This window comes from Phragmites australis, chromosome 9 (assembly GCF_958298935.1).
Source record: "Phragmites australis chromosome 9, lpPhrAust1.1, whole genome shotgun sequence".
NCBI lineage: Eukaryota > Viridiplantae > Streptophyta > Magnoliopsida > Poales > Poaceae > Phragmites > Phragmites australis.
The window spans coordinates 16,785,793-16,811,995 of record NC_084929.1 but is presented as its reverse complement, the minus strand read 5'-3'; positions in this window follow the sequence as shown (position 1 = coordinate 16,811,995).

Sequence of the window (26,203 nt, the reverse complement as noted above, 5' to 3'; positions counted from 1 at the left end):
GTGCCACGTAGCGCTCGACGTCGTGCCTCATCTTAGGCCAAAAGAAGTGAGTAACCAGTACATCCTCGGTCTTCTTCACTCCAAAATGTCCCATCAAACCACCTCCATGCGCTTCCTGCAAGAACAATAGGCGAATAGAGCTAGCTGGGATGCATAGCCTGTTAGCACGGTATAGTAATCCATCATTCAGCACATATTTATTCCAAGTTCTTCCTTCTTTACAATGTTCGAAAGCATCTTTAAAGTCCAAATCAGTAGCATATAATCCTTTAATTGTTTCTAAACCAAAAATCTTATGATCGAGTTGGGATAACATGGTATAACGTCTAGATAACGCATCTGCAATAACATTGTCTTTACCTTTCTTGTGTTTAATGATATAAGGAAAAGACTCTATAAATTCAACCCATTTAGCATGACGTTTGTTCAGTTTGTCTTGGCTTCTAATATGTTTCAAAGCTTCATGATCAGAATGAATAATAAACTCCTTGGGTCAAAGATAATGTTACCATGTTTCTAAAACTCGCACTAAAGCATACAACTCCTTATCATAAGTCGAATAATTAAGAGATAGCCCATTCAATTTCTCACTAAAATAAGCAACGGGTTTACCTCCTTGCAGTAGCACTCCTCCAATTCCAATGCCGCTAGCATCACATTCTAACTCAAAAGTCTTACCAAAGTCCGGAAGTTGGAGTAGAGGTGCATGCGTAAGCTTATCTTTCAGCGTATTAAAAGCTTGTTCTTGTGCTGGCCCCCATTGAAACGGAACGCCCTTCTTTGTCAACTCATTGAGTGGGGCAGCAATGGTGCTAAAATCTCTCACAAAACGCCGATAGAACCCTGCAAGGCCATGAAAGTTTCTCACCTATGTGATAGTCACAGGGGTCGGCCAGCTCTTGATGGCTTCAATTTTAGCTTCATCCACTTCAATTCCCTGTGGAGTAACAACATAGCCAAGAAAAGCAACTCTATTCGTGCAAAAGGTGCACTTGTCAAGGTTAGCAAACAAACGTGCCTCTCTCAAAGCAGTAAAAACAGCACGTAGATGATCAATGTGTTCTTCATATGACTTGCTATAGATCAAAATATCATCAAAGTACACCACCACAAATCTTCCTATGAAAGCACGTAAAACCTCATTCATGAATCTCATGAAAGTGCTAGGTGCATTAGTTAAACCAAAAGGCATCACTAACCACTTATATAGACCGAACTTAGTTTTGAAAGCAGTTTTCCATTCATCTCCCAATTTCATTCTTATTTGGTGGTAACCACTCGCAAGTCAATTTTCGTGAAAATAATAGAACCACTCAACTCATCAAGCATGTCGTCTAGCCTAGGAATAGGGTGACGATACCTTATTGTGATATTATTAATTGCTCTACAATCAACACACATACGCCATGTACCATCTTTCTTAGGAACCAAAAGAACAGGAACAGCACAAGGACTAAGGCTCTCTCGTACGTACCCACGGTCCAAAAGGTCTTGGACTTATCGCTGAATTTCCTTAGTCTCCTCTGGATTGGTCCTATATGCAGCGCGGTTTGGCAAAGTCGCTCCCGGGATCAAATCTATTTGGTGCTCTATCCCTCTCAATGGTGGTAGCCTCGGGGGTATCTCAGCTGGAAAGACATCCTTATACTCCTGCAAAAGGTTAGTGATAGCAGCAGGCAAAGAGCTAGGTATATCATCAATTGAAAATAAAACCTCTTTGCATACGAAAGCATAGCACAAAGTATCATTATCTTGAATTTCAGCAAGGTCAGATTTAGTAGCAAGCATAACACCACCCTTTAACTTAATGCCTTCGGACCTAGGTGTGTTCTTCTCTTTCTTAGGTGGAAAAATAGATTGAGCTACTTGCTGATTTTCAGATTCCAAAACTCATTCTTTCTTTTCTTTTTCAGCTAAAGCTTTATCACATTGCACAATTTCAGCAGGTGTCAAAGGAAGCAAAGAGATTTTCTTTCCCTTGTGCATGAGAGAGTATTTATTACTTCTACCATGGTGTGTAGCATCGGTATCAAATTCCCAAGGACGGCCTAACAAAAGTGAACATGCTTGCATAGGCACTACATCAAAATCAGCATAATCATGGTAGGAACCAATAGAAAAATGCACTCTCGTAGATTGTGTTACCTTAACCTTACCGCTGTTATTGAACCGCTAAATGTAGTATGGATGAGGATGTGCACGTGTTGGCAAGGAAAGATTCTTCACAAGATCAGAGCTCAAGAGGTTGTTGCAACTCCCGCCATCAATTATGGTACGAACACGTGCATCTTTGACAATGAGGAATGTCTGGAATAGATTATGGCGTTGTAGCTGCTCCGCTTGCCCCATTTGAGAACTCAAAACTCGCTTCACAATGAAGGTGCGTGCTGCATAACTCTCCGTGGCAGCGGTACCACTAATCTCCTCCCCCTCACTATCCATGTCATGATCGGCTGCAAGATTAGCTTCAAATGCATATTCTTCCTTGACATCACTATGACTAACATATCCACCATCTGCTGTTGCGGAGTATGCTTGCTGGCTTGGGCAATCCTTCATGACGTGGCCAATACCTTGGCAGCGACGGCACATAATGCCCGTTGTACGACCCGTGGTAGCTGCACCTGAAGAAGAGCGTGGCATTGGATCCCGCGAAACAGTAGATTTACTCACCTCACGTGATGGTTGTGGTGCTCCTGCTGAACGCGCCCGAGTGTTGGAGGAGGGGGAAGCAGATCGTGTAGATGTAGAAGGGAATGTTGTTGCTTGTCCTGGTGGTACTCGTGAAGTAGATGTACTCCCAAAATTGTTCCGCAATTTCTGCACCTGTTGTCGACCCTGCAGTTCTTTTTCTGCCAAGATAGCAAAATGAAACAATCTATTGGTAGTATTGTAATCTTTGTAATCAACAAGGTCCTGAATTTCACGTCTCAACCCGGAGTAAAAATGAATCATGGTATCCTCATCATCCTCCTGTATACTACAACGAAGCATAGCAATTTGAAGCTCTTGATAGTAATCATGCACAGATTTAGAACCTTGATTTAAGCACTGCAATTTCTTTTTCAATTCACGTGTATAATCAGGAGGAATAAATCTATTGCGCATGGCACGCTTTAGTCTAGGCCATGATTCAGGTTCTAAGCCACTAGAAACTAGACCATTCCACCAAATAATAGCATAATTCGTGAACTCACAAGTGGCTAGTCTAACTCTATACATTTTAGGAACCATATGAGAACTATACTTTTGATCAACCGTCATTTCCCAATTCAAATAAGCATCAGCATCATATGCACCATCAAAAGAAGGCATTGAAAACTTAATCTTAGAATAAGGATCATCGCGACCATTGCGATTAACATTATTACCTCCATTACCTTGACGACGTTGTTGTTGGCCACGACGTAATTGTTCAGCATGAGGACGTTGCTCCGCACGCGCATCTTGCCCAACAAAAACCTCACCATCTTCTTGGTCACCATCATTAGTATCATCATCATCATCATGTGAGTGGTCATCATCCTGTGGTGGCTGTCGCAACTCAAGGTCGTTGACTCGCGTGACGAGGTTAGCAATGCTTGTTCTAATGTCTGTCAATAGCCTAGTATGCTCCTGCAAGGCTTTGTTGAGTTCTTCCTTGGATACACAATCCTTAAAATCCGACGGAGAGCCATCACCTGACATGGTTAGTAGAAAACAAAGGACAACAAATATTATCCCTATCAACTACTAGGTTGTGGAAGGTGGAATCACACACACTCAAGCGTCTTACCACGCTCTTACAAATGTTCTTACCAACGCAGCAAGGAGGAACAACCGGTGACGAGTCTGGAAGCGTGGGATGATTGCAAGAGTGAACCTGTTCGGATCAAAGGAGGTGGAGCTTGGAAGGCACAATATGGTAGCAAGGGTTAGCAATAATTGTAATCAGAAGAGCAAAGCTAAATAAGTGTCCAAAGTATGAATCACAGTTGCTGGTCTATCACGTGTCCCTAGTCCTAGCACAACAGCTGAAACAAAGCTAAAAAAGGATGATCAGAGAAAGACACAGCAAACAGCACAATTATCTGGGTGTTCTCTATGTGCTTCTCTTTTTTGTCTTTTAGCACTAGTAGGAATCACGAAAAAAAAATTCGTATTTTTCTGATATTTTTTTCTGAACTAGGAGCACACAAGCAACAACCATAGAAATTTTCAGCTCAAACGGATGCAAGATGTGGCCTACAAAAAATCAAGCATATTCTCTGAAAAGCGTGCGGAAACTTCGCGGCTCGAATACTCAATCTTCCTAGCCGAATTTGGGAAAATATTTTTTGGTGTAACCCGGCAAAGCTAGGGAGCAACGGATGTAACTTTTTCTGTAGATGTCCGTGAAATTTTTTTTTGCCTGATTCCGAGTCCGTATGAGAAAGTTATGGCTGTTTTACTGAACCCCTGTCGAGTTAGGGTTTTTTTTCAAGCAACTCTTGCAGAAATTGACCTCTTTAAGGTATTACAAGCAATAGGATCGCGAGATGAACAAGGATGGCAGCGGTGGCAGGGCAATTGATACAAGGCGGCTTGCGACCTATCTAGGGTTGGCGTGGCGGAAAGTAACACAAGGCGGCTCGCGGTGGCAAATCGAGTAATGTGGTGGCTCGACTTGTTGGTGGGGATGGTGGTGATGGGATAGCGGCGTGATCAAAAGAGCACGGAGCGTTGACTAAAAACCAAGAACACGACTCTAAAACCAGCAACAAGACTCGACCACGGACACAAACTCAACAACGCGCAACTGAAAACAAAAATTGCAAAGGCACAAAGGGTTCTAGGGCAGCGGAAATTGACGGAATTTTTTTGGCTTTTTCTGGACTCTAGGTAATGAAAAACAGACTAATCTAAAGGGGAAAACGAAATTACCTAACGGGCAACCTGAAAATCTGATACCAGTTGATGAGCAATGTTGGCCTGATCTTCCGATAGGTAGCGATAAGTCGGTGGGTGGAGAACTCGACGTTGATGATCCAAAGGCTTCGACCCGAACAAATCGTCTCCCTTGCAATCACTACACCACAGCTTCGATGGTTATCAACCGTGTCGCGCGGTTGACCTCGCCAAGAAGGCTCAATCCCTGCAAGCGTACCGAGAACACAAGCAAGAACGTAGAAGATGCAATCTGAAATATTGCGAATTGAATTCAAGCACTCGAAGTCGGGGTTCCACAAACACTTGCGGCGGCCTAGTCGGTCCGGAACAAGAGCAAAAATCTCACAACTGTGTGTAGATCAATGTCTAAGCAAAACCCAACCCTAATTAGGGCGGCGGCTACTGTATATAAAAGACTAGGGTCGGCCAAGGACCCCTGGACGCGTCCCTAATGGACTCCAACACGTTACACGGCCCAACGGCCCAAAAGATGGTGGCGCAGCACCCTGACAGATTCTGGACGTTCACTTGTTTTGACGATTTCTGTTGACTCAGAAAGAATTTGGACATGGGACTAGTACCGTTGGAAAGCTTATCTCCTTAGCTTTCCAACCATGTGTAGAACGTCAAAAACGGAGTCCGTATGCGTCCTGAGCGATGATTTTAGTGCGGACTGGTCCTGAACTCCGAAACGGACTCGAACTGGATTGGGCCTCCACCTTGGCTTGGGCGCTCTTGCTGTTCTTCTCCCGTGTTCCTAAGTAGCAATACATCACAATTATTTAGTAGCATCCCATCCTCATCAAAATATAAAGGAACACTAAGGAACGAGCTCACCTCATGATTTAGTTGACGTGCACGAGCTCGTGTCAATGGACCTATTGTTGGAGGAATACTCGGTGTGTGTGTATCCGAAAGAGTGATGTCCTCATCACTTTGGCCTTGAGCAAAGTGGTTTTGATGGTTGTCATGGTTATGATGTTGGTTTAGTGTTTGCTCAAGTAACCTAAGTAAGGACCGGTTCGTGGAGCGACAACCCAAGAAGTAACGTACCAACCACAAGACTGATATGGGTAAGGTGTGATATACTGATTAGAGTCTATCCAGTGTGTGTTGGGTCAGCACAAAAGGGGGCTTCTGGGTAGGAGCTTAGCTTGCGTAAAGCCTAGCGGTGAAACCTAGTGGGCAGACACATACTGGATTAGCCTCTGGTTAGTGGAAAGTGTCATACAGTGATTCTTGGCGGCACACCACTAGCGTGTGTTAAGTGTTTCACGAACACGGCAACATGGAATTCAATGATTCGTGGGGAAAGCTGGACAACCTCTGCAGAGTGTAAAACTGTTATAACAACCGTGCTCACAGATATGAGAGACTTGGATCCTCACATGATTAGTGGGTTGTGGTTATGAGTTTGGTTGTGGTTATGGTTCTGGTACAGGGAGTACTAGATGGTTGTGGTTATGGTTCTGGTACAGGGAGTACTAGATAGTTGTGGTTATGGTTATGGTACAGGGAGTACTAGATGGTTTTAGTTATAGTAAAGGGAGTACTAGGAGGTTATGGTGTGCAAGGTGGGGAGCCTTGTATGCTGCGTATTGGACTGCATGGGTTACATTCACTTAATAATTGCTTAATGCTTTTGAGTCCAAATATGATTTCATTACTCGCTTTTACGCAAAAATACCATTTGTTAGCCTATTCTTGATATAAGCATGCATATCATTACTTTCCCCCACTTGTTGAGTACTCTATGTGCTCACACTTGCTATTTTCCCTACACCATGTGATATGTATGTTGCTGCTCAGTGAGTGAAGATGTTGAAGATTATCAAGATGAGATTGTGACGTTCTAGGCGCGTGTCTCCAGGTCGGTTGCCTGTGGTATTGTTGGGCACCAGTGCTTTTGTTCCACTGCAGATATCTTCATAGAAGACAATATATGTCAATTATTGTAAGAGCTTAACGTTATTTAATAAAAGTATTGCTTTTGTTACTTCACCTGTGACGTCCTTATGTGTGTTGAACATCCTGGGCACACATAAGTCGCATCTGGTTTTGGCCGTTAAAACCGGGTGTGACAATTCATCGGGCTGAAGGGCCCAGAAGGATTATGCCGACCTCATTTTGATTTTATACGAAAGCCTGGTAGGCACTTTGGTCCAACTTACATTGGTCTTTGATTTTTACTTTTTCTCATGTGTTTGTGATATGAAATAGCCGTGATAGTTGCCAAGGTGGATGTCGAAGCTTGGCTCCTTCTTGGAAAATTTACAGTGGCCGAAGGACATTCTTGCACCGAACTAGGCCTCGGTCGCCGACTTAATAGGATCTTCGAACTCCAAGGCCTTAGCTATGGAGATAGATCGAAAGGACTCAGGTCTATCTACTGAAGGTGCCAAAGATATGGATGATGCCATTGGCAAGGGAAAAAGGAAGGTTGGTAACCCTTTGGCCCATGGGATCAAGAGGCAGAAAACTGGAGTCTCAAAAAAGACTCGCCCTAATGACCTTGCCGGCGACGCAGAGGGTGACCAGGATCTCAAGGGTCCCAACACCATTTTGGTGACACCCCTCTGGTAGGTGCCTCTGGAGGACATACCGAAGGTGGCCGTCACTTCCCCAAAACAAATCGCACATACCACGCTGATTACCCTCGCTCCTCTCTTCACTGAGAGTGATGATGATGATATGATGCAAGAACAGCAGGTCACCGCTGAAGCAGCTACATATGAGACTATGCTTTGATGTGATAAGAGGGGCGGAGAGGCTGTCCCTAATGACACCAGATCCGAGGCAGCTAGCTCGTCTAATTTCGACTCTGACTCCTCCCAACATTAGCGGACCACAGAAAGAAAAGATGGGGGGAATGCTTCACCATCTCCTCGCCTTGGTGGTGGCAAAAAACTAATGTCACTGGGCACCTCATGCGATGCCAGAGTCATGAATGCCAAAGTGCTATAGGTGACTTCATTTGAACCAAGCACCAAAGAGGTGAAGGATGCATAGAACATATTTGGTAGCTTCGTCCTCCCCAGCTGGAAATTCCACTGGTGCAGAAACTTGCCACTAATCTTCTTGATGCCTTCGACATGGCAACCACAAAGGTATTCTTGATTATTATCAAGCTCCCCTTCGCTTTACCGTTCTTACAGTGTTTTATGCTTGTTATAGAGTGTGCTTCTTTCATATGCTCTTTGTCAACACGTTGAACAATTCGAACCTTGCCCAAAGGAGCAGAGATTTGAGATTGCTACTGCTCCAAAGAGCTGAAAAGGCCGAGGCCAAGCAAAAAGAATTTCTTCGGTGGGTGAAGGTTATTGAGCAGAAGTCGCAAGAGTTAGAAAAGGAGGTGGAAACCCTTCACTTGAGTACGCAAGGACTGGAGCAAGAGATACTCACCCTTCGGTAATGTGCAGAGGCGTATGAAGCGAGCGTACCAAATCTCCACACTCTCTATGATGCCGAGAAAGCTAAGAACCAAGCTTAAATGAAGCATTGCATGAGGTGAAGCAATTTTCTTACGATGTCATTCGGGAAAAAGTAGATGTTCTGGAGCCTAAGGCGGTTGAAGCTAGCCAAGTTATTTGCCAGACACTTGAAGAGCTAGGCACTTTGGCCAAGTCCGCTTCGGCACCTGCCTCTTTGCAAGCGGTTGATGGAGCGCAAAATGTAGGTCCGGAGCGAGTGTGAGCGAGGGGATGTTTAGTTGCACTTGAAACTGAAGGATCGAGAACGGCCTAGAGGGAGGGGGGGGGGGAGGTGAATAGGCCCTTTTTCAAATGATTAAAACAGAACAACACAATGAAAATTAACATCAGATATTCCGATCTAGATGATCGGATGTTTTGACTTACACCAAAACTTCTGATATACAATATCGGAACTTCCGATTTGCTTGAATATAGAACAAAGCTAAATCTATGAGCACCAATGAGTAAAACTATGAAATGCAAGATGCAACAGGATAATATACTATTCAATTTGGAGAAGAACTACCAAGCACAAAGTCTAACTCAAGATATTAACCGAATTGCTCACAAACACATAAAAGGAGAGAAATAACCAAAGAGAGGTGACGCCACAAATTTGTTCCCGAAATTTGGATCCTTGAGGGGATCCTACGTCTCTGTTGTGGGGCTCAGTCACACTTGAGCCAGGTCTCTTTCAACCCTTTTCCTCGTGAGGTTGCACAAAACACTCCTCGACTCCACTTGGTATTCCTTCCCTTTCAGAGGTGGAATCTGGCCTTCACAAACTCTCACGGTGCACCACAAATGATTCGGTGCCTCGTGAGTCACTCCTAGCCGTCTAGGAGACCTCAATCTCCAAGAGTAACAAATGCGTATGAAAAACGCTTGGAGATGAATCCTAGTGCTCAAAGATGAAATCAATCCTCTTTAACTAGATCTCTCACTCAAAACCCTTTCACAAGATGTAGCACAAAGCTAGGGGAGTGGAGAGATGAATTTTAGGGCTCTAGAGAGGTTCTAACTTGTCAAAGCACCAGCAACCCAAAGAGGTGAGAGAGGGGCAATATTTATAGTGTACCCCCCAAAAACTATTCATTATGTACTTTTTCAGCCCATATCGGAACTTCTGATTTTATGATCAGAACTTCTGACCAGTGCAAGTAACAACATTCATTAGCTCTACTCAAACCAAGAATTGGGGATATACACATATCAGAACTTCCTTTCTGAAACATCGGAACTTCCGATTCAAGCAAGAACTTCCTGAGCTCCAGAGATTTAAACACATTAGACATGCCGGCTCACATCGGAACTTCTGATTAAAATCATCGTAACTTCTGACCAGGTTGAGAACTTCTTGAGCACTAGAAATTTAACTACACCGGACACTCCGACACACATCGGAACTTTCGACCAACAACATCGGAACTTCCGATTAAGTCAAAACCATCCCAAGTGCTGAGATTTTTAAACCACCGGACACTCCGGCTAATATCAGAACTTCCGATATAATCCATCGGAACTTCTGATATCAACAATTTTTTTTTAAACCAAGAAACGTGAATGTGAAATGTGTCTCTCATCTAGGGGTTAACTTTGAGCACTAAGTTCATAATAAAGTCTTCAACGCTACATCCCTCTTAATAGTACCGCATTCCTATACTCAATTCAAAATAAATTGCTATAGCTATAGGAATAACCATGCGCTATCTTCTTTCTTCATTTTTGGGGATCGTCAACGTCGTCTATCTTTCATCACTGGGACTTTTACATATTCAAAAGCTCATTAAATATATTAGTCCCTTAATTGTTTGCTGTCAATCATCAAAACCCACTTAGAGAGCCTAGATGCACTTTCAATCCCCCCCTTTTTGGTGATTGATGATAACACGATTAAAGCATACAAGAGATTTTAAATAAATTATTTTTGAATGCTAGGATATATAGTGAGCTCCCCCTAAAAGTGTGCATTGTATGAAATTTGTTTTTGAATAACAAATGCACATATTTAAAGAGATTTTGACAGAGCTCCCCCTATATCTTTGCATTCGTGGGGTGCAAGTGAACATGTGCGATAATGTGGCATAAAAAAATATGAATACATTTAGTATGTCATCTCACATATATCAAAAGAAATTGCATATGACATGGTAGCTCACATAATATGAGACATAATTAAACACACGACACACGATAGAGTTATTACAGTAACTTCCTCATCATCATCCTCATCTCCATCGGAGCCAGAAACATGAGCAGGAGCAGGAATTGTATAGAAAATATCTTCTATCATGTCCTCATCACTATCCTTAATCTCAGAACCATCGGGAGAGCAAGGTGACTGAATATCTAGATGTCTATGGATCTCCTTGACTCTCCTAGTGAGCTTCTTCCTACCAGTCCTCTCTTTCTGAATGTAACACCCTAATTTTTCCACCTTTAGAAATTTCTTAAAATTTGCTAAAATTTAAAATAAGTTTAAATAATTTAAAAGAGAGAAATCCTATTTTATATGAAAGAATATATATTTGACATAGGATATAAATGATTATTTTGCATTCATGCTGAATTAGGCAAATAGGATTTTTATTTGCTTTTTGATGAAATTTATTTGAAGAGATTTTGCTTTGATTTTGAATTTGAAGTTTGGATTTGAATTTAGAAAGAAAAAAAGAAAGATTAAATCCTTTCTCGGGCTGTTTTTTTTCCCGGCCCAGTTTTCTTCAGCCTCAGCCCAAAAGTCGGCCTCGGCCTTCTCTTCCGCCTGGGCCGTGCCTTTCTTCCTTCGGCCCACTCGCCCATGCCGGCCCAGCCAACAGCACGCGCCCGCGCTCGCCCATGGACACGCCCCCGCCAACGCCGCCTTCACCTGTGCCACCGCCATGTGGGACCCGCCGGTCAGGTCTATCGTCTCCGAGTCGAACTCTACCATGCCGCCGAGTCCGAACAGGAAATCGACGCCGCCTTGGAGTCCTCCAGCGCCCCGCGACCCTCCAAGCCGCCTATATAGGTGCCCGCCCCCTCCCCGAACTCATCTCATCCGAAAATCGCCGAGTCCCGAGCCCAAGTCGTCGAGATTGAAGCTCACCGAGCCGCCATTGCTGCCGCTTCAACTGAGATCGCCGCTGCGCCGTTCTAGAGCAAATCAGCGCAGCCCGAGCCCACCATTACATGCACCTGCCTTTGCTGAAGCTCTCCCCACCGTCGCCTTGGCCCCTGCGCCGCCGGAGAACCCTTCCCGACGAGATCCCGACGCCCTCCGTCGCCCCTTTCGTCGCCGCCCGCCTTCCCGTGCCACCAAGCCCGCGGTAAGCCTCAAAAAAGATTCCCCCCGCTCCCCCGATTCTATTGCGCCACTCGTCGTTGCCGCCGGCGAGCCTTTTAGCCGATTCCGGCGAGAATCCCGGCCATGCGCCGCCGCTACCCCTCGGGCGCCGCCCTGTTCTTCCCCTCCGGCCGCCCGATCTGTTATGTGCCATCAGATCTGTCCTCAACGGCCCAGATTAGATCGCATCCATACCTCTTTGACTGACCAACCAGAAGCTGCCACATGTCGCTACTTAATCCAGTCAGCAGTCATGCCATGACATCCAGCCACCTTAGCTGCCACCTAGCCCTCTCTGCTGATGTGTCGTCCCTGTCACCATGCCACGTCCGCCAAAGCAGCCCAGTAAGTATTTCAAGCTTTTTCAGTATAAAAATAAATTTGATAATTCTTTTAATTGGTAATTTTGCAATTTAGCCCCTAGACTTTTCTGAAATAACAAAAAGAGCCCCATCTTTTTACAGTTAAGTCCCTATACTTTTTCATAATTACATTTAGGTCCCTCTATTTTTACAAATAGGTCCCTGAGCTTTCTATTTAATTCAAAATAAGCCCTTTTCTTTTCTAGATTTAACCCTAGACTTGTTTTAGCCCTAACTTTTTCATCGTAGCTACGATTTAAGCGATTCTTGCACCGATGGATCGTTTTTCAGTGCTCTTTCTTTCTAATCAGTTTTTATCTTGTTTTTCTTTTGTTTTGTGCTCTGTTCTTAGTGTATCTTGTTTGTTTGTTTGCCGGTTATTCAGCGATTAGCCGATAACGTCCCGGATCAATTTGAGGAACATCAAGACCAGGAGCAAGAATACACTGAGCAGCAGCAAGGAGAAGGCAAGTGTCCTTGATCATTTTGAACCTATGTTTTTAGAAGTTTTGTTTTACAAAATTGCATACAATGTCTGTCAATATGATGGGTAGTCACTTATGTTAGGGTTTTTCACTTATCATCCCTTGGAACCTAGATGGTTTATGGTTAGGTGTCCTTTGTGGGTAGATTGCTTAGCCATGCTTTTGGGATGTTGAGAAGTGTCATAATCTTGACTAATGAACATATGCAACAATGGTCGTTAATATGTTAATGGTCTAGCAACATGGAACCTTAGGTCTTGAGCAAAGTAGTTTTGATGGTTGTCATGGTTATGATGTTGGTTTAGTGTTTGCTCAAGTAACCTAAGTAAGGACTGGTTCCTGGAGCGACAACCCAAGAAGTAACGTACCAACCACGAGGCTGATATGGGTAAGGCGTGACATACTGATTAGAGTCTGTCTAGTGTACGTTGGGTCAGCACAAAAGGGAGCTTCTGGGTAGGAGCTTTGCTTGCGTAAAGCCTGGCGGTGAAACCTAGTGGGCAGACACATACTGGATTAGTCTCTGGTTAATGGAAAGTGTCATACAGTGATTTTTGGTGGCACACCACTGGCGTGTGTTAAGTGTCTTGCAAACACGGCAATATGGAATTTATTGACTCGTGGGGAAAGCTGGACAACCTCTGTAGAGTGTAAAACTGTTATAACAGCCATGCTCACGGACATGAGAGACTTGGATCCTCATATGATTAGAGGGTCGATGTTTTGGTTCTGGTATAGGGAGTGCCAGATGGTATGGTTTTGGTTTTGGTACAGGGAGTGCCAGATGGTGTGGTTTTGGTCATAGTACAGGGAGTACTAGACGGTTGTGGTATGCAGGGTGGGGAACCTTGTATGCTAGATGATGGATTGTTTGGGTTACATTCATTTAATACTTGATTAATGATTTTGAGTCCAAATCTGTTTTCATTACTCGCATTTACGCAAATATTACCATGTGTTAGCCTATTCTTGATATAAGCCTGCATGTCATTATTTTTCTACACTTGCTGAGTACTTTATGTGCTCACCCTTGCTTTATCCTACAAAAATATATGCTGCTTAGTGGAAGACTTTGAGGATTTCCAAAACGACGACCTGGTGTTCTAAGGAGCGTGTCTTCCAGTCTGTGCCTGTGGAGTGTTGGTCGCCAATGTTTTCGTCTCGCTACCGTCGTTTAGATGCTGTCGTTTAGGTTAATTTTGAGGTTGTTTAGGTGAAGTCTTTTATTTGTAAGAAGTGAACGTTTATTTAATTAAAGTATTGCTTTTGCTACTTCACCTATGACGTCCTTATGTGTGTTAAACTTCCTGGGCACACATAAGCCGCACTTGATTTTATCCGTTAAAACTGGGTGTGACACTGAACCCTCACCGAAGTACTCTTGCACAAGCAAAAGGTGGATTTTAGGATTATTAGGGAGGAGGAGGAGGAGGAGTAAGAAGAAGCCTCAGCTGGTGGTGACTCTGCTCTAGTAGAGGAACAAACACGCCTAGTCAACCTTATTTGCAGTCTTGTATGCTTTAGCTCCTTATGGAAAGAGAGATTTGTGACCTTTTCAACCATGAATATGATATAGGGCGCATATCCACATCCTCTCTTAGGGTCAAGGGAGGTAAAGTGAATCTCCTCCCAAATGAAGTTGAACACATCAAACTTGATGTTCTCCTTCATCCTAGCAAGCAAGTTTCTGGAATAGGAAAGAATGGTGTTGGCATCTCCATCCTTGGGAGCAATGGTCTTTCTGAACATCTTATTGAGATAGGCATAGAAGGGAGGAAGACCAATCATTTTACTAAGCTTATATTCTCTATCCACATCATACATGAACTGCATCTCTTCTGTTTCCATAACATTTCCATTATGAATTTTCTTAGTGTTGCAACAATCATCTGTAGTGAAGCCCAAAAGTTAAGCAAAAGCTGAATATTTGAAGTTGTACCAAGTAACATGGGTCATCCAATGAATTATTCTTGAAGCATCTTTGTCAACATAATATGTTGCATAGAACTAAGCAATCACTTCTTCACACCAAGGATGTTCAAAAGCCATGATAAATTTTAGATTATGAAAATAACAGGTTGCTATCACTTCATTAAAAATATCATCATCCTGAGCTTCCATATAGTTCCAATTTCCACTGCATATGAGATGTAGGATACTTCAAAGGAAGAATCACAGACTCATAGTGATCCTACCGAAAAAGAGTCCAGAACCGATTGTCAGTGGAGAACATGTCATACTCAAAAGGATTTGATTCTCTGTGCTTCTTAACAACATCAGATTTGCCCTTGTAGCTGTTGCAGTGCCTTGGAAAATCATTGGCTCTGTCAAGCACATGCATCCTCAAAGGTCCAATTTCTTCTTGCTCCTCCATCTCAACATCTTCTTCAATATCTAGCTAAGCACTAGAACTGCTACATCTTCTAGGTGGTAAAGAGCGACCTACACCAACATTAGCAGTTTGAGCGCTTTGCTCAAGAATGGGCAAAGAAGGATTTGGATGTGTTCCCTTGTTAGCTGTCTACTTTCTGTTGTGCCTTCCTTGTCTTGAGCTTTTTGCCAAAGAAGAATCAGTTCTAGCTTTCGTCCTCCTCTCATAGACGTGTCCACCTTCCATCACTGATCCTGGGATATATAGGATATGAGCAAAGACTTGGAACAAGTTGGAAGAAGATTGAATTAAACCTAGACTTAGGTGCTGAAATAGAACATCTGTGTACCAGAAAGCTCAAGACAAGGAAGGCATGGTATGGTTTGGCAAACACATCTGTGTACCAGACTAGAAGGAGCTTAAGGAGATAATCTTAATAGAAGCTCATGGGTCAGCATATTCTATTCACCCAGGCAGTACCAAGATGTATCAGGATTTGAAGGATTGCTATTGGTGGCCTGGTATGAAGCGAGAAATAGCCGAGTACATGGCAGTGTGTGATGTATGTCAGCGTGTGAAAGCAGAACATCAGAAACTAGCAGGATTGCTACAGCCTCTGAAAGATACCAGAATGGAAGTGGGAAGAAATTGGGATGAATTTTATAGTCGGTTTACCTCGTACCCAATCAAGCTATGATTCAATATGGGTCATTGTGGATCATGTCATGAAGGTAGCTCATTTCATTCCAGTTGAAACAACCTATAAAGGAGATAAGTTAGCAGAGCTATACATGTCTAGGATCGTGTGTTTACATGGGGTTCCGAAGAGAATAATGTTGGATCGAGGGACCCAGTTTACCTCAAGGTTTTGGTAGAAACTTCATGAATCATTGGACACGAAGTTGAGTTTTAGCTCAACATATCACCCACAAACGGATGGACAAACAGAAAGAATAAATCAGATACTTGAGGATATGTTGCGAGCGTGTGCTCTTTAGAATCACAACAGTTGGGATAAGAACTTGTCATATGTAGAGTTTTTGTACAACAGTAGTTATCACTCTAGTTTCAGATGACCCCGTTCGAGGCATTATATGGAAGGAAGTGTAGAACGCCTCTACATTGGAGTGAAACTAGAAAAGGTAAAGTGTTTGGACCAAAAGTACTCAAGGAAGCTGAGGAACAAGTCAGGGCAATACGAGAAAAGTTAAAGACAGCCCAATCCAGACAGAAGAGTTATGCGGATAATCGATGCCGAGAGTTAAGCTTTAAGGTTGGAGATTATGTGTATCTCAAGGTCTCGCCTTTAAGAGGATTTCGTGTTTTCAAAGTTAGAGGCAAGTTGGCACTCAAGTACATTGGACCATTTAGAGTGAGTGCTAGACGTGGAGAAGTGGCTTACTAATTGGAGTTGCCACCTAAGCTAGAAGATGTGCACAATGTGTTTCATATATCACAGCTGAAGAAGTACTTGCGAGTGCCAGAGGAAAAGTTACCTTTGGAAGAAGTGGAACCAAAAGAGGATTTGATTTATTCAGAATACCCGATCAAAATTCTGGAAACAGGAGAGCTAGTAACTCGAAGAAAGGTTATATGTATGTGCAAAGTTTAGTGGAATCACCATACTGAGGATGAAGCAACCTGGGAACAAGAGGAAGAGCTAAAGGCAGAGTTTCCTCACCTATTTGCAGATCAGCCCGAATCTCGGGGACGAGATTCCTTTAAGGGGGGTAGGTTTTGTAACAACCCAAGTTCATAAAATCATGAAAGTCAAAAACTTTTCCCAAAAGAAATAAAAGAATTTGCAAAAATTAAATAAAACCCTAAGTGTGTACATGTGCTTTATACATGTATATACATATATGCAAATATGTGTGTTATGTGTATAAATACATATATACATTGACGACAATTTTTCTATAAAAAAATATTTATAGATATATATGTGTATATATTTATTGCTTGATTTTGTGAGCTAGAATAAACTATATGTGGTACATACACTGTATGTATAAGTATACATGTGTATATACATAAGAGAAATTGGAAAAAAAAGAAAAAATCAGAAGAAAAGCTTTTAGAATGAAATGGACCCAAGCCCACCTCTCTTCCCTATCTTCTCTTTGTCCGGCCCGAGCCAGCCCACTGCTATCTTCCTCTCTTCTCTCTTCTCCGATTCAGCTCGCGCAACAGCAGCAAGCCAGCCGTTGTCATGAAGATGTCATCGTGTCCGAGTCGGAGATCGACTGCCCAATCGCTAAACGGGATCGCCCGAGCCTCTAGAAGCTAGAGCCTACATCGGATTGACCAAAGCCCAAGCCAATCACGTGTTGTGCGCTTGAGTTCATCTGCTAGCTGCCTTAAATCCATCAAAATCTACAAGATAGAGATAGAGGCGAGCTATGGATCAAAGGAAGGAAGAATCTGAAAGCTATGCGTGATCTTTTGCCCAAGAGATAGAGACCCAAGCACGTTTGAACTGCCGGATTTGAGTTCAAGCCGCCGCTGCCACCTCTTTTCAAAATCCGAATCGAACTCGAGATAAGAGAGCCTCCCACCTATATATTTGCAACCCTAGAGACTCCCCAGATCATCCTGTGCCTTTTCCCCATCTTCTGGTCGGGAAATCATCACCAGAGCTCATCGCCGTCGAGAGTCGAAGCTCCAAGCTGCCGTGCACCATCACTAGTCTCTCTGGAGCCTCTCTGACATCGACACGTACAATAGGTGAGTTCCCCGTGCCTCCTCGACCATGTTTCGCTGCTCGCCGGAGAAGATAGGTCACCGGAGCACCGTTTCGGTGAGGTTCCCACGCTACGCTACTGCGGAAGTTGTTGCCGCCGCCACTGTTCCATTGGAGCCGAGCACCAGTGCATCTGAACCGTAGGATCTTGATTCGATAGTGAGGATTAGATCCCCTTGTACCCCTTCGTTGACCAATAGCCGAAGGCTACGTGTCCTCCATAATCCTAGTCACCCTACTTGCCACCTCATCTAGCAACATCAGCATTTTGTCCTATGTGTCAAGCCACCTCAGCAAGGAGTGCCCAGTCAGCAAGCACAATCAGCATTTTCTTTTCTTTTAATTGTTGATGGTAGAAAAATGTATCACTCTCGAAGGAGTATCACAGCGTGACTTGGTATTCTTTCATCTTTGTATCTTTTTTTGTTGCTTTGCTTGTTCTCTCCTGTTGTGTCCGTCCTTTGCCCAGAGGACCATGACCTCCTATTTATAGGGCCATGCATAGCTTGGCGTACAAGTTATCATAATGTACAAATATCCAGGATCTGACCAAATTACTGGGCCTTATCCCAGATAACTACCTTCTACCCTATCGGGGAGATAAATATCCACCGTGGTAATTATCGTGGTGCCTACCCTCTGAAGGGGGCGAGCCGATCGCCGATTGCGAACCAGCGTCGCACTGTCAGGGGTGTCAGGATAGCCTTCATCACGCTGGGGTGTCACAGTGGCGTCCATTAGCCTAGGACTTTAATGGCGGTCACTTCCTTGCAGGCAAAGCAGGACCGGTGCTCCCCTTCTGGCAGATCTTTACTAAGGCCTACTGACTCACCCCGCTGCCTTCGGGAAGAGGCGCTGCTACTATTGCGGTGCTGATCTGCTCGGGCGTACTCGGGACGTACCCGCGAGTACTCGGAAGGTGCTCTGGACGAGGTTGACGATCGACTACTTGACGCGCACGACGTTGGATTGGTCTGCTCCAACTCTTCTTCCGCTGCACTGCTCGTCAAGTGGTAACGATTCATGATCCCCTACTCGCATGGCTTCCTGGTTGAATGCGGTAGAGAAAATTTATTTTATGCTAGCGTAGCCTACCCGCAACCCTTCAGTGGTATCAGAGCCATCCTGCGTAGTTTTCGATCTGGATCAGTCACATATAGAAGATATGTGATAGAAATAGATTAGATCTATTGTTTTTGATCAGTTCATATGATGGATTGATTAATGCACGGTTGGTTTAGTGAATTAGAGATCGGATGAGATGCCAGTCGATGAAACCACATAGCCAAAAAGATTAGCTCGATCTCCCACCTGGTTTTGCGTGCGACTTGCCCCTATCGGCTGGAATCACCATCGGGGCTAACTGCGTGCATTGCGACATGGTCGGGAGAACAGCAGATCGAGGTCGTGTGTGCTGTCATCGTTTCTGGAAAAACCTCACGCGATGATCAATGGGATTGATCTAATGGAAATTGAGGCATTATGAATGACTCGGAATTGGCTCGATACGATCGATCCGATGAGATTCTCATAGCGATTTCATAGATGTGATCTATGTATTTCCGAGAGGTTTTCAGGGACCGCCGTCGCGTACACGCATAGATTGTTGTAATAACATGATCCCATCACGACATTAGAATTCGATTCTATGCTTAACTCGTTTTTGCAGAGAATGTTGTGACTGGTATGGCCTTGCGATATGTGATGCATGTGTGTAATTTTTCATGGCCTGTGTGTCATGGTTAATTGCAGCCCAAGGTTGTCATGTTATTGTATAACGACCTACGTGTCGACTTGTGATGCTTCTTCTCATGTAATTTATCTAGTGCTATTAGGTGTAATAGACTAGAACAAGATCATGGAGATTTGAAGCATGATGACCCGGAGGACAGGAACCGTGGCAATGAAGATCACCATGTGAAGGGGCCATACTATGTCACAGTTAATATGATTGCCTGTGATGTTTTTATGTTCCTGTCATACTATTCTTTCATGTTTTATATGTGGTCGATATGATTTTCATGATAGAGTAGTTTCCCTCAGAAAAATCAAGAGTAATTGATGCCATTCCAATAGCTGCACCTACAAAGGTTTTGATCATTGTGTGGTAGGTCTGCCAAAGCAGGGTGCCATCATTTATCTTAACCAGTTAGAGTGGATGTCGGACATCCACACGCATAGTATTGGTTTACTTGATAAAGCTATCAAAACGGTTTTGGGTTTTGGGGCATGGTGTTGGGCGCCGGGGCATTCGATGCCACCCAGCAAACAAGAGTCACATAGGGATGTGATTAGCAAGGCGTTGCTTACCTATGTCACTAAGTTTCTAGCAGTGATGCCAAAGCTCACTAGAACTTAGTTGAATATGGATCTTGATCCTCTATATGTTGTTAGAGGGAAAACACATATAGTGGAGTATCTTTTGTTAAATTGTTTAATAGAAGATTCACATAGGCATAGTGCTGAACCTGCATTTTCTGTTGTAGATTATGGCACCGGCCGCTAGTAACACTTCCAGTTTTAATTTGCGATCGATTCTTGAAAAAGAGAAGCTTTCTGGAACAAACTTTATTGATTGGTATAGAAATCTGAGAATTGTTCTCAAACAAGAGAAAAAGGAATATGTTCTAGAGGTCCCCTATCCTGATGAACCAGCTGATAATGCTCCTGCCACGGATCGGAGGGCTTATGAGAAGCACACCAACGATTCACTGGATGTTAGCTGCCTCATGCTTGCATGTATGTCCTCTGAGCTTCAGAAGCAATATGAGAACAGGGATGCCCATGATATGATTGTGGGACTCCGAGGCATGTTTGAGAACCAAGCTCGGGCCGAGAGGTACAACACCTCAAAGTCCTTGTTTGCGTGTAGGTTAACAGAAGGCAGTCCAGTCAGTCCTCATGTGATTAAAATGATTGGTTACATTGAGAGCCTGGAAAAACTTGGTTTTCCCCTTAGCCCTGAGTTGGCTACGGATGTAATTCTCCAGTCGCCCCCTACGAGCTTCGAGCCGTTCATTTTGAACTTTCATATGAACAGCATGGAGAAAAGCATGGCTGAATTGCATGGGATGCTAAAAACTGCTGAGGAAAGCATTAAGAAGAGCTCTAGTCATGTGATGATGGTTCAAAAGGATAGCAAGAAGAGAAAGCGCAAGGGTAAGGCTAAAACTTCGGATGAGATCTCCAACTCTTCTTCCGCTACACTGCTCGGGACGAGGTTGACGATCGACTACTTGACGCGCACGACGTTGGATTGGTCTGCTCCAACTCTTCTTCCGCTGCACTGCTCGTCAAGTGGTAACGATTCATGATCCCCTACTCGCATGGCTTCCTGGTTGAATGCGGTAGAGAAAATTTATTTTATGCTAGCGTAGCCTACCCGCAACCCTTCACTAGGTACACCATTTTTTGGTTATTCTTCAGCCATAAGCTCTCTGTTTCATCCAAGCAATGAACACATGTACAGTAGCCATTGACAGTTTGGTCCGATAGGTTGCTAAGGGCTGGCCAATCTTGGATTTTTATGAACAGTATTGCGCGTAAGGTAAAGTTCTCTCATTTGTATGCATCCCATACCTGCACACCATTGTTCCACACTACTACAAAGTCTTCCATTAATGGTTTCAGTATACATCGATATCATTGCTAGGTTACCTTGGCCTTGGTATCAGCACCGACATCATAATGTAGTTCTGCTTCATACACAACCAAGGAGGAATTTTGTAGATACATAGAGTCATAGACCAAATGCTATGACTATTGCTCATGTTACCGAATGGATTCATCCCATTTGTACTCAACCCAAATCTTATATTCCTTACATCTTCTGGAAAGAGCTCCCTGTATTTCCTATTGATGTTTCTCCCCTGCGTAGAATCAACGGGATGTCTCAGCATTCCATCATCCTTCCGCTCCTCCGCGTGCCATTGCATCAGTTTCGCATGCCTTTTGTTCGTGAATAAACGCTCTAAACAGGGGACTATAGGAAATACCACATCACCTTGATGGGAGGTCTTTTCTTCTTTCCTTCACCATCGATATCATCACCGTTGCGCTTGTACCATGCTGCACCACAGACAAGACACACTTCCAAGTCCGCTTGCTCTCTGTGATACAACGTGCAATTGTTTGGACATACATGTATTTTCTGCACTTCCAACCCCAATGGGCACACAACCTGCTTGGCCTTATACGTGTTTTCTGGTAGCACATTTCCCTTTGGAAGCAATTTCTTTAAGAACTATGTGAATCTTATATTAGACCACTCATTACTTGCCTTCAATTCTAGCAGTGAAAGCATGGTACACAACTTTATGTACTCATTCTTGCAGCCCGGGAATAATGGTGTTTTAGAGTCCTCTACCATGCGCTAAAACTTCTGAAACTCTCTTTCATTGGTGAAGTTTCCCTCCCCATCGCGCAACATCGTCTCTAGATCATCAGCGTCAACATCAGGCAACATCTCCTCTAGATCATCATCAATCAACATATCTCCAGCAGGCGACATATCAGTGTATTCATCGGTCAGCATATCAGTGCACAAGTCTTTGTCTTCTCTGCCAATGTATTGCCCTTCCTGTATGATCTCAGCTTCACCGTGCTTGGTCCAACGAGTATAGCCAGGCATAAAGCCCCTTAGCATCAAGTGGGAATGTATCTGCTGGATAGTGAAAAACTACTTCTTGTTCTCGCAATCGATTCATGGACAGCACATGTATTGAGACTATGTATTTGGCTTGTGCGCTGCGGCTGCTACCAGGAAACACTCCACGCCATTCTTGTACTTTGCGCTCACACGGCACGCATCGTACATCCATCTTCTGTCCATTTACAATTATATCATTATTGTAAATCCAAATTCATACCATCTAGAAGATTTTACAATCACCAACAAATAAATTACCTGGCCATCTCCTACCGACAATTGGCCCGGGTTAGAGGAGCCATCTTTTGTATGCTTTCGCATCCACTTCCGATGAGTGTTTGTTGGTGCCATCCTTAATTTTTTTTATTATTATTCAATCCTTATGTAGGACTAATTAAGTAAAAATATAAATAGCTCATACATAAAGTTTCTATGTTGTAGCTTGCTATTTAAATAAAATATAAAAATATAATTGTATCTTGTTACATACCTAAATATCAAGGTAAAATTTTCTAATTCATTAAAAATCAAATAAATATGCCCACACCTAAAGTTTCCATATTGGAGCGTGCTAATTAATTAAATTATAAAAATATAATTGGAGCCTTCTACATACCTAGATATCATGGCTAATTTTTCTAATTCATTAAAAATCAACTATAAATATGCTCAGACCTAAAGTTCCTATATTGGAGCTTGCTAATTAATTAAAATACAAAAAAATATAATTGGAGTTTGCTATATACCTTAATATCATAGCTAAGTTTTCTAATTCATTAAAAAACAAAAATAAATATGCTCACACACTCAATAATAATGACACTTTCCACCATAAGCTATCAATTGAAGCTTCCATATCATAAATGAGGTATAATTGCACCTAATTGTCTCAAAACAAAATGTCCATAAGTTCATCTCCATCATTTCAAAATCTAGAGCAATTTAACAAATAAATTCAACAAGAAATAGGTTGGAGATGAAGTTACATGCCTTGGAACACCTAGGGCATGAGGATTTCTCAAAATTTTGAAGCCACCAAGAACTTGGTGACCAAAAATGGCTGCCACCGAGCAAGAACAGAGCTCCTCTCTATTGTGCTTGAGCTTGGGGAAGGAGAGGGCGACTTTTATATAGCTGAGATATCTCTGCCGGCTCATATAATCAGCCAGCAGTGATGCCCTATTATCACTGCAGGATAATGGCTTAAGTTGACAGTGATGAGGGAACTGGGCATCACTACCGTCTCATGCCATCGGCCGATAGTGATGACCCTTATCACTAGCAATTCATAAGCCATGATGACTGATTCTTCCCACACGGCTTATGACCTGCTAGTGATGCCCCATCATTGCCGGCCCATTAGGAGCCAGAATATACCAGACCATTATGCTCACCTCAACAATTCAACTTGTTCAACTCCCTCAAAAATAAGTTTCCACTCATGCTTGAGACATGAGTTCACACTACTACAGAATACTAGATCACTGTTGGCTGATAACTCACATCATTGTCGGTTTTGGAGCTGACAGTGGGCAATAGACAGTGATAGTCCCTAATTATCACTGCCGGTCCAGGCACTGGCACTGATGGGGTTATCACTACGGGCTCAAGGCTTCACTACCGGTACTGATAACCTCTTCATTGAAGGCCCTTGGACCGGTAGTGATAGTCAGCCCTGAATCGATATTTTTTTACTCCAAAAAGCGAAAAATAATTTTTTTCACAACCAAAGGCACCCGACTAATCACTCCTCACCCCGCACCCGACCAATCACAAGTCATGCAATTTTTTGTGCGTGTGCGCGGTTCCAGGACTTGAACTCACGATCTCAGAAGCTCCGCACGCGTGACCTCTCTAACCATCTCACCTCTCATTCGTTCTTGAGTATAATAGCAAAATCAATCCTTTTGCCATCTTCTGATCGAACACTTGAATAGCTATTTTGACATCTAAATGATCTTAACTGAAAAATTTGTCAATTACAAAGTTGTAGATCTCGTCGAGGGCTATAATTTTCATATTAAGTTTGTTCCCATTAGACTTCGTGTAAATGGATAAAAAATTTAATAATTTTCTATGACCAGCCAACCTTTTCATATAAAGTTGTACAGTGAGAATTTAGTGTAATTTGGAATTTCGTGAAGTTTGCATATTGCATAGGCAGTTCATTATATACTTGAGGTAGGGTTGGCGCTTGGATGTTAATGACCAAGCACTTCTCATCCGACCAGTGAGCATCTTCAACACTATACTTTGTTTTCATGTCATCTGTGATGTGAGGAGTATCACCTGACCAGGCACTACGCTCATCCGACTAGTCACTGCTCACCTGATCAGGTAGTGATAATCGGCAGTCATCCATTATCATTGTTGATTCGTGGCTAGAACTAGCAGTGAGTGATAGTCTAGTTATCACTGCCGGCTGAGGGCACCAACCGACAGTGAAACTACAGCAGGGTATCACTGCTGGCTTGAGGCAACGACCGGCAGTGAAGCCCATCTTCACTGCGGTTCATAAGCTATATTGGTTGATTCTTCCTGTGTGACTTATGAACCAGCTTAGCAGTGCTATTAGGTACCGACAATGATGAGCCGACATATACGACCGGTTCTGTTGTAATGTCTGTCACTAAAATCCATGTTGTTGACAAGAGGAGACCCAACTGTCTTTTTTCCGTTGGTGTTTCTGTTGACTTCACTGGTCGTTTCAAACATAGTTGAATTCTACGAGGCCAAATCAAGCTCACATGCATGCATGAGCACATCAAGACTACTGTTTTTTACTCGGCGCTGTCTCAGAGACTTATGAAGTCCTAGAGCTGACATGAAAGTGAAAATATTTTAAGATAATCGAATTTTATGTTTTAAGTGAGACTCTTTATTGGGTGTTTGAATTCAAACCTTCACAGTATTAGTTTGTAATGTTTGGTCCCTCCAATAGCAGTACAATCACAACCAAAAGATAGGGAAATAATGACAGCACGCGCGTAGCGGAATAAACTTTGCATCAAAGGATAAATTGTCCAATTAATCAAGCAAATGTGTGAGAAGTCATGAGTCTTGACTCATAGTCATGGTGCTTATTTCGCGGGAAATAAAAACAAGCCCGGAGTTCGTCACCTCAGAAGATTATCCGAGAATGAACTAGACAGTCAATATGAATGATTCATTATTTGCAACTGTCAGTTAAGAAAAGACTACCGTGATATATATTGTTATTGCGAAGCCAATTTGTACTTCTGAACTTGCCCTTCGGGCTGATTGAAGCAGGATTTAATAGCGAATGAGAAGCCTGAACACAATTTAGCATAAATATATCCTCAAAATCTTTTTTTAGAAAATAAGTGTGCAAAGTAAACGCGCAAGACTTGACTACATGAATAAAAAAAAGTGAGACATTTGACTAAATTCCATGGGCACATAGTAGGTTAAATAATTGGTTAGCTAGGAATTGTTGGTAGCACCATTTCTCTAAGAACTAGACCTGCAAAGTGTTCGCCTGAAGCAACTTTGCCGACCTAACATGCAGACAGATGCCTCCATTGCACGTTAAATGGATGACGTTAGTGCAAACGTTAGCCTCACTGCATTTCTACCTGCAATATTCTCTGGTCAAGCTAAATAAATCGGTGTAGCAGTTGATAAATGAAGATCATATCTCAAACATAACCGGATCGTATGCACATAATATCATAAAAATCTAAAATGTTTCAAAACTTATTATGGGCTTTAAACTTGTTCTAATTCTTGCTCTCAATATATATGAGTTTGACAGATTTTCTAATTTGCCCTGCTGTTTCTGCCAGATCCTTGTACCTGTGATATGCCAAATGGAAATCACACTGTTTTTATGGCCGTAAGAGAATAACAATACATAAAAAATAAAAA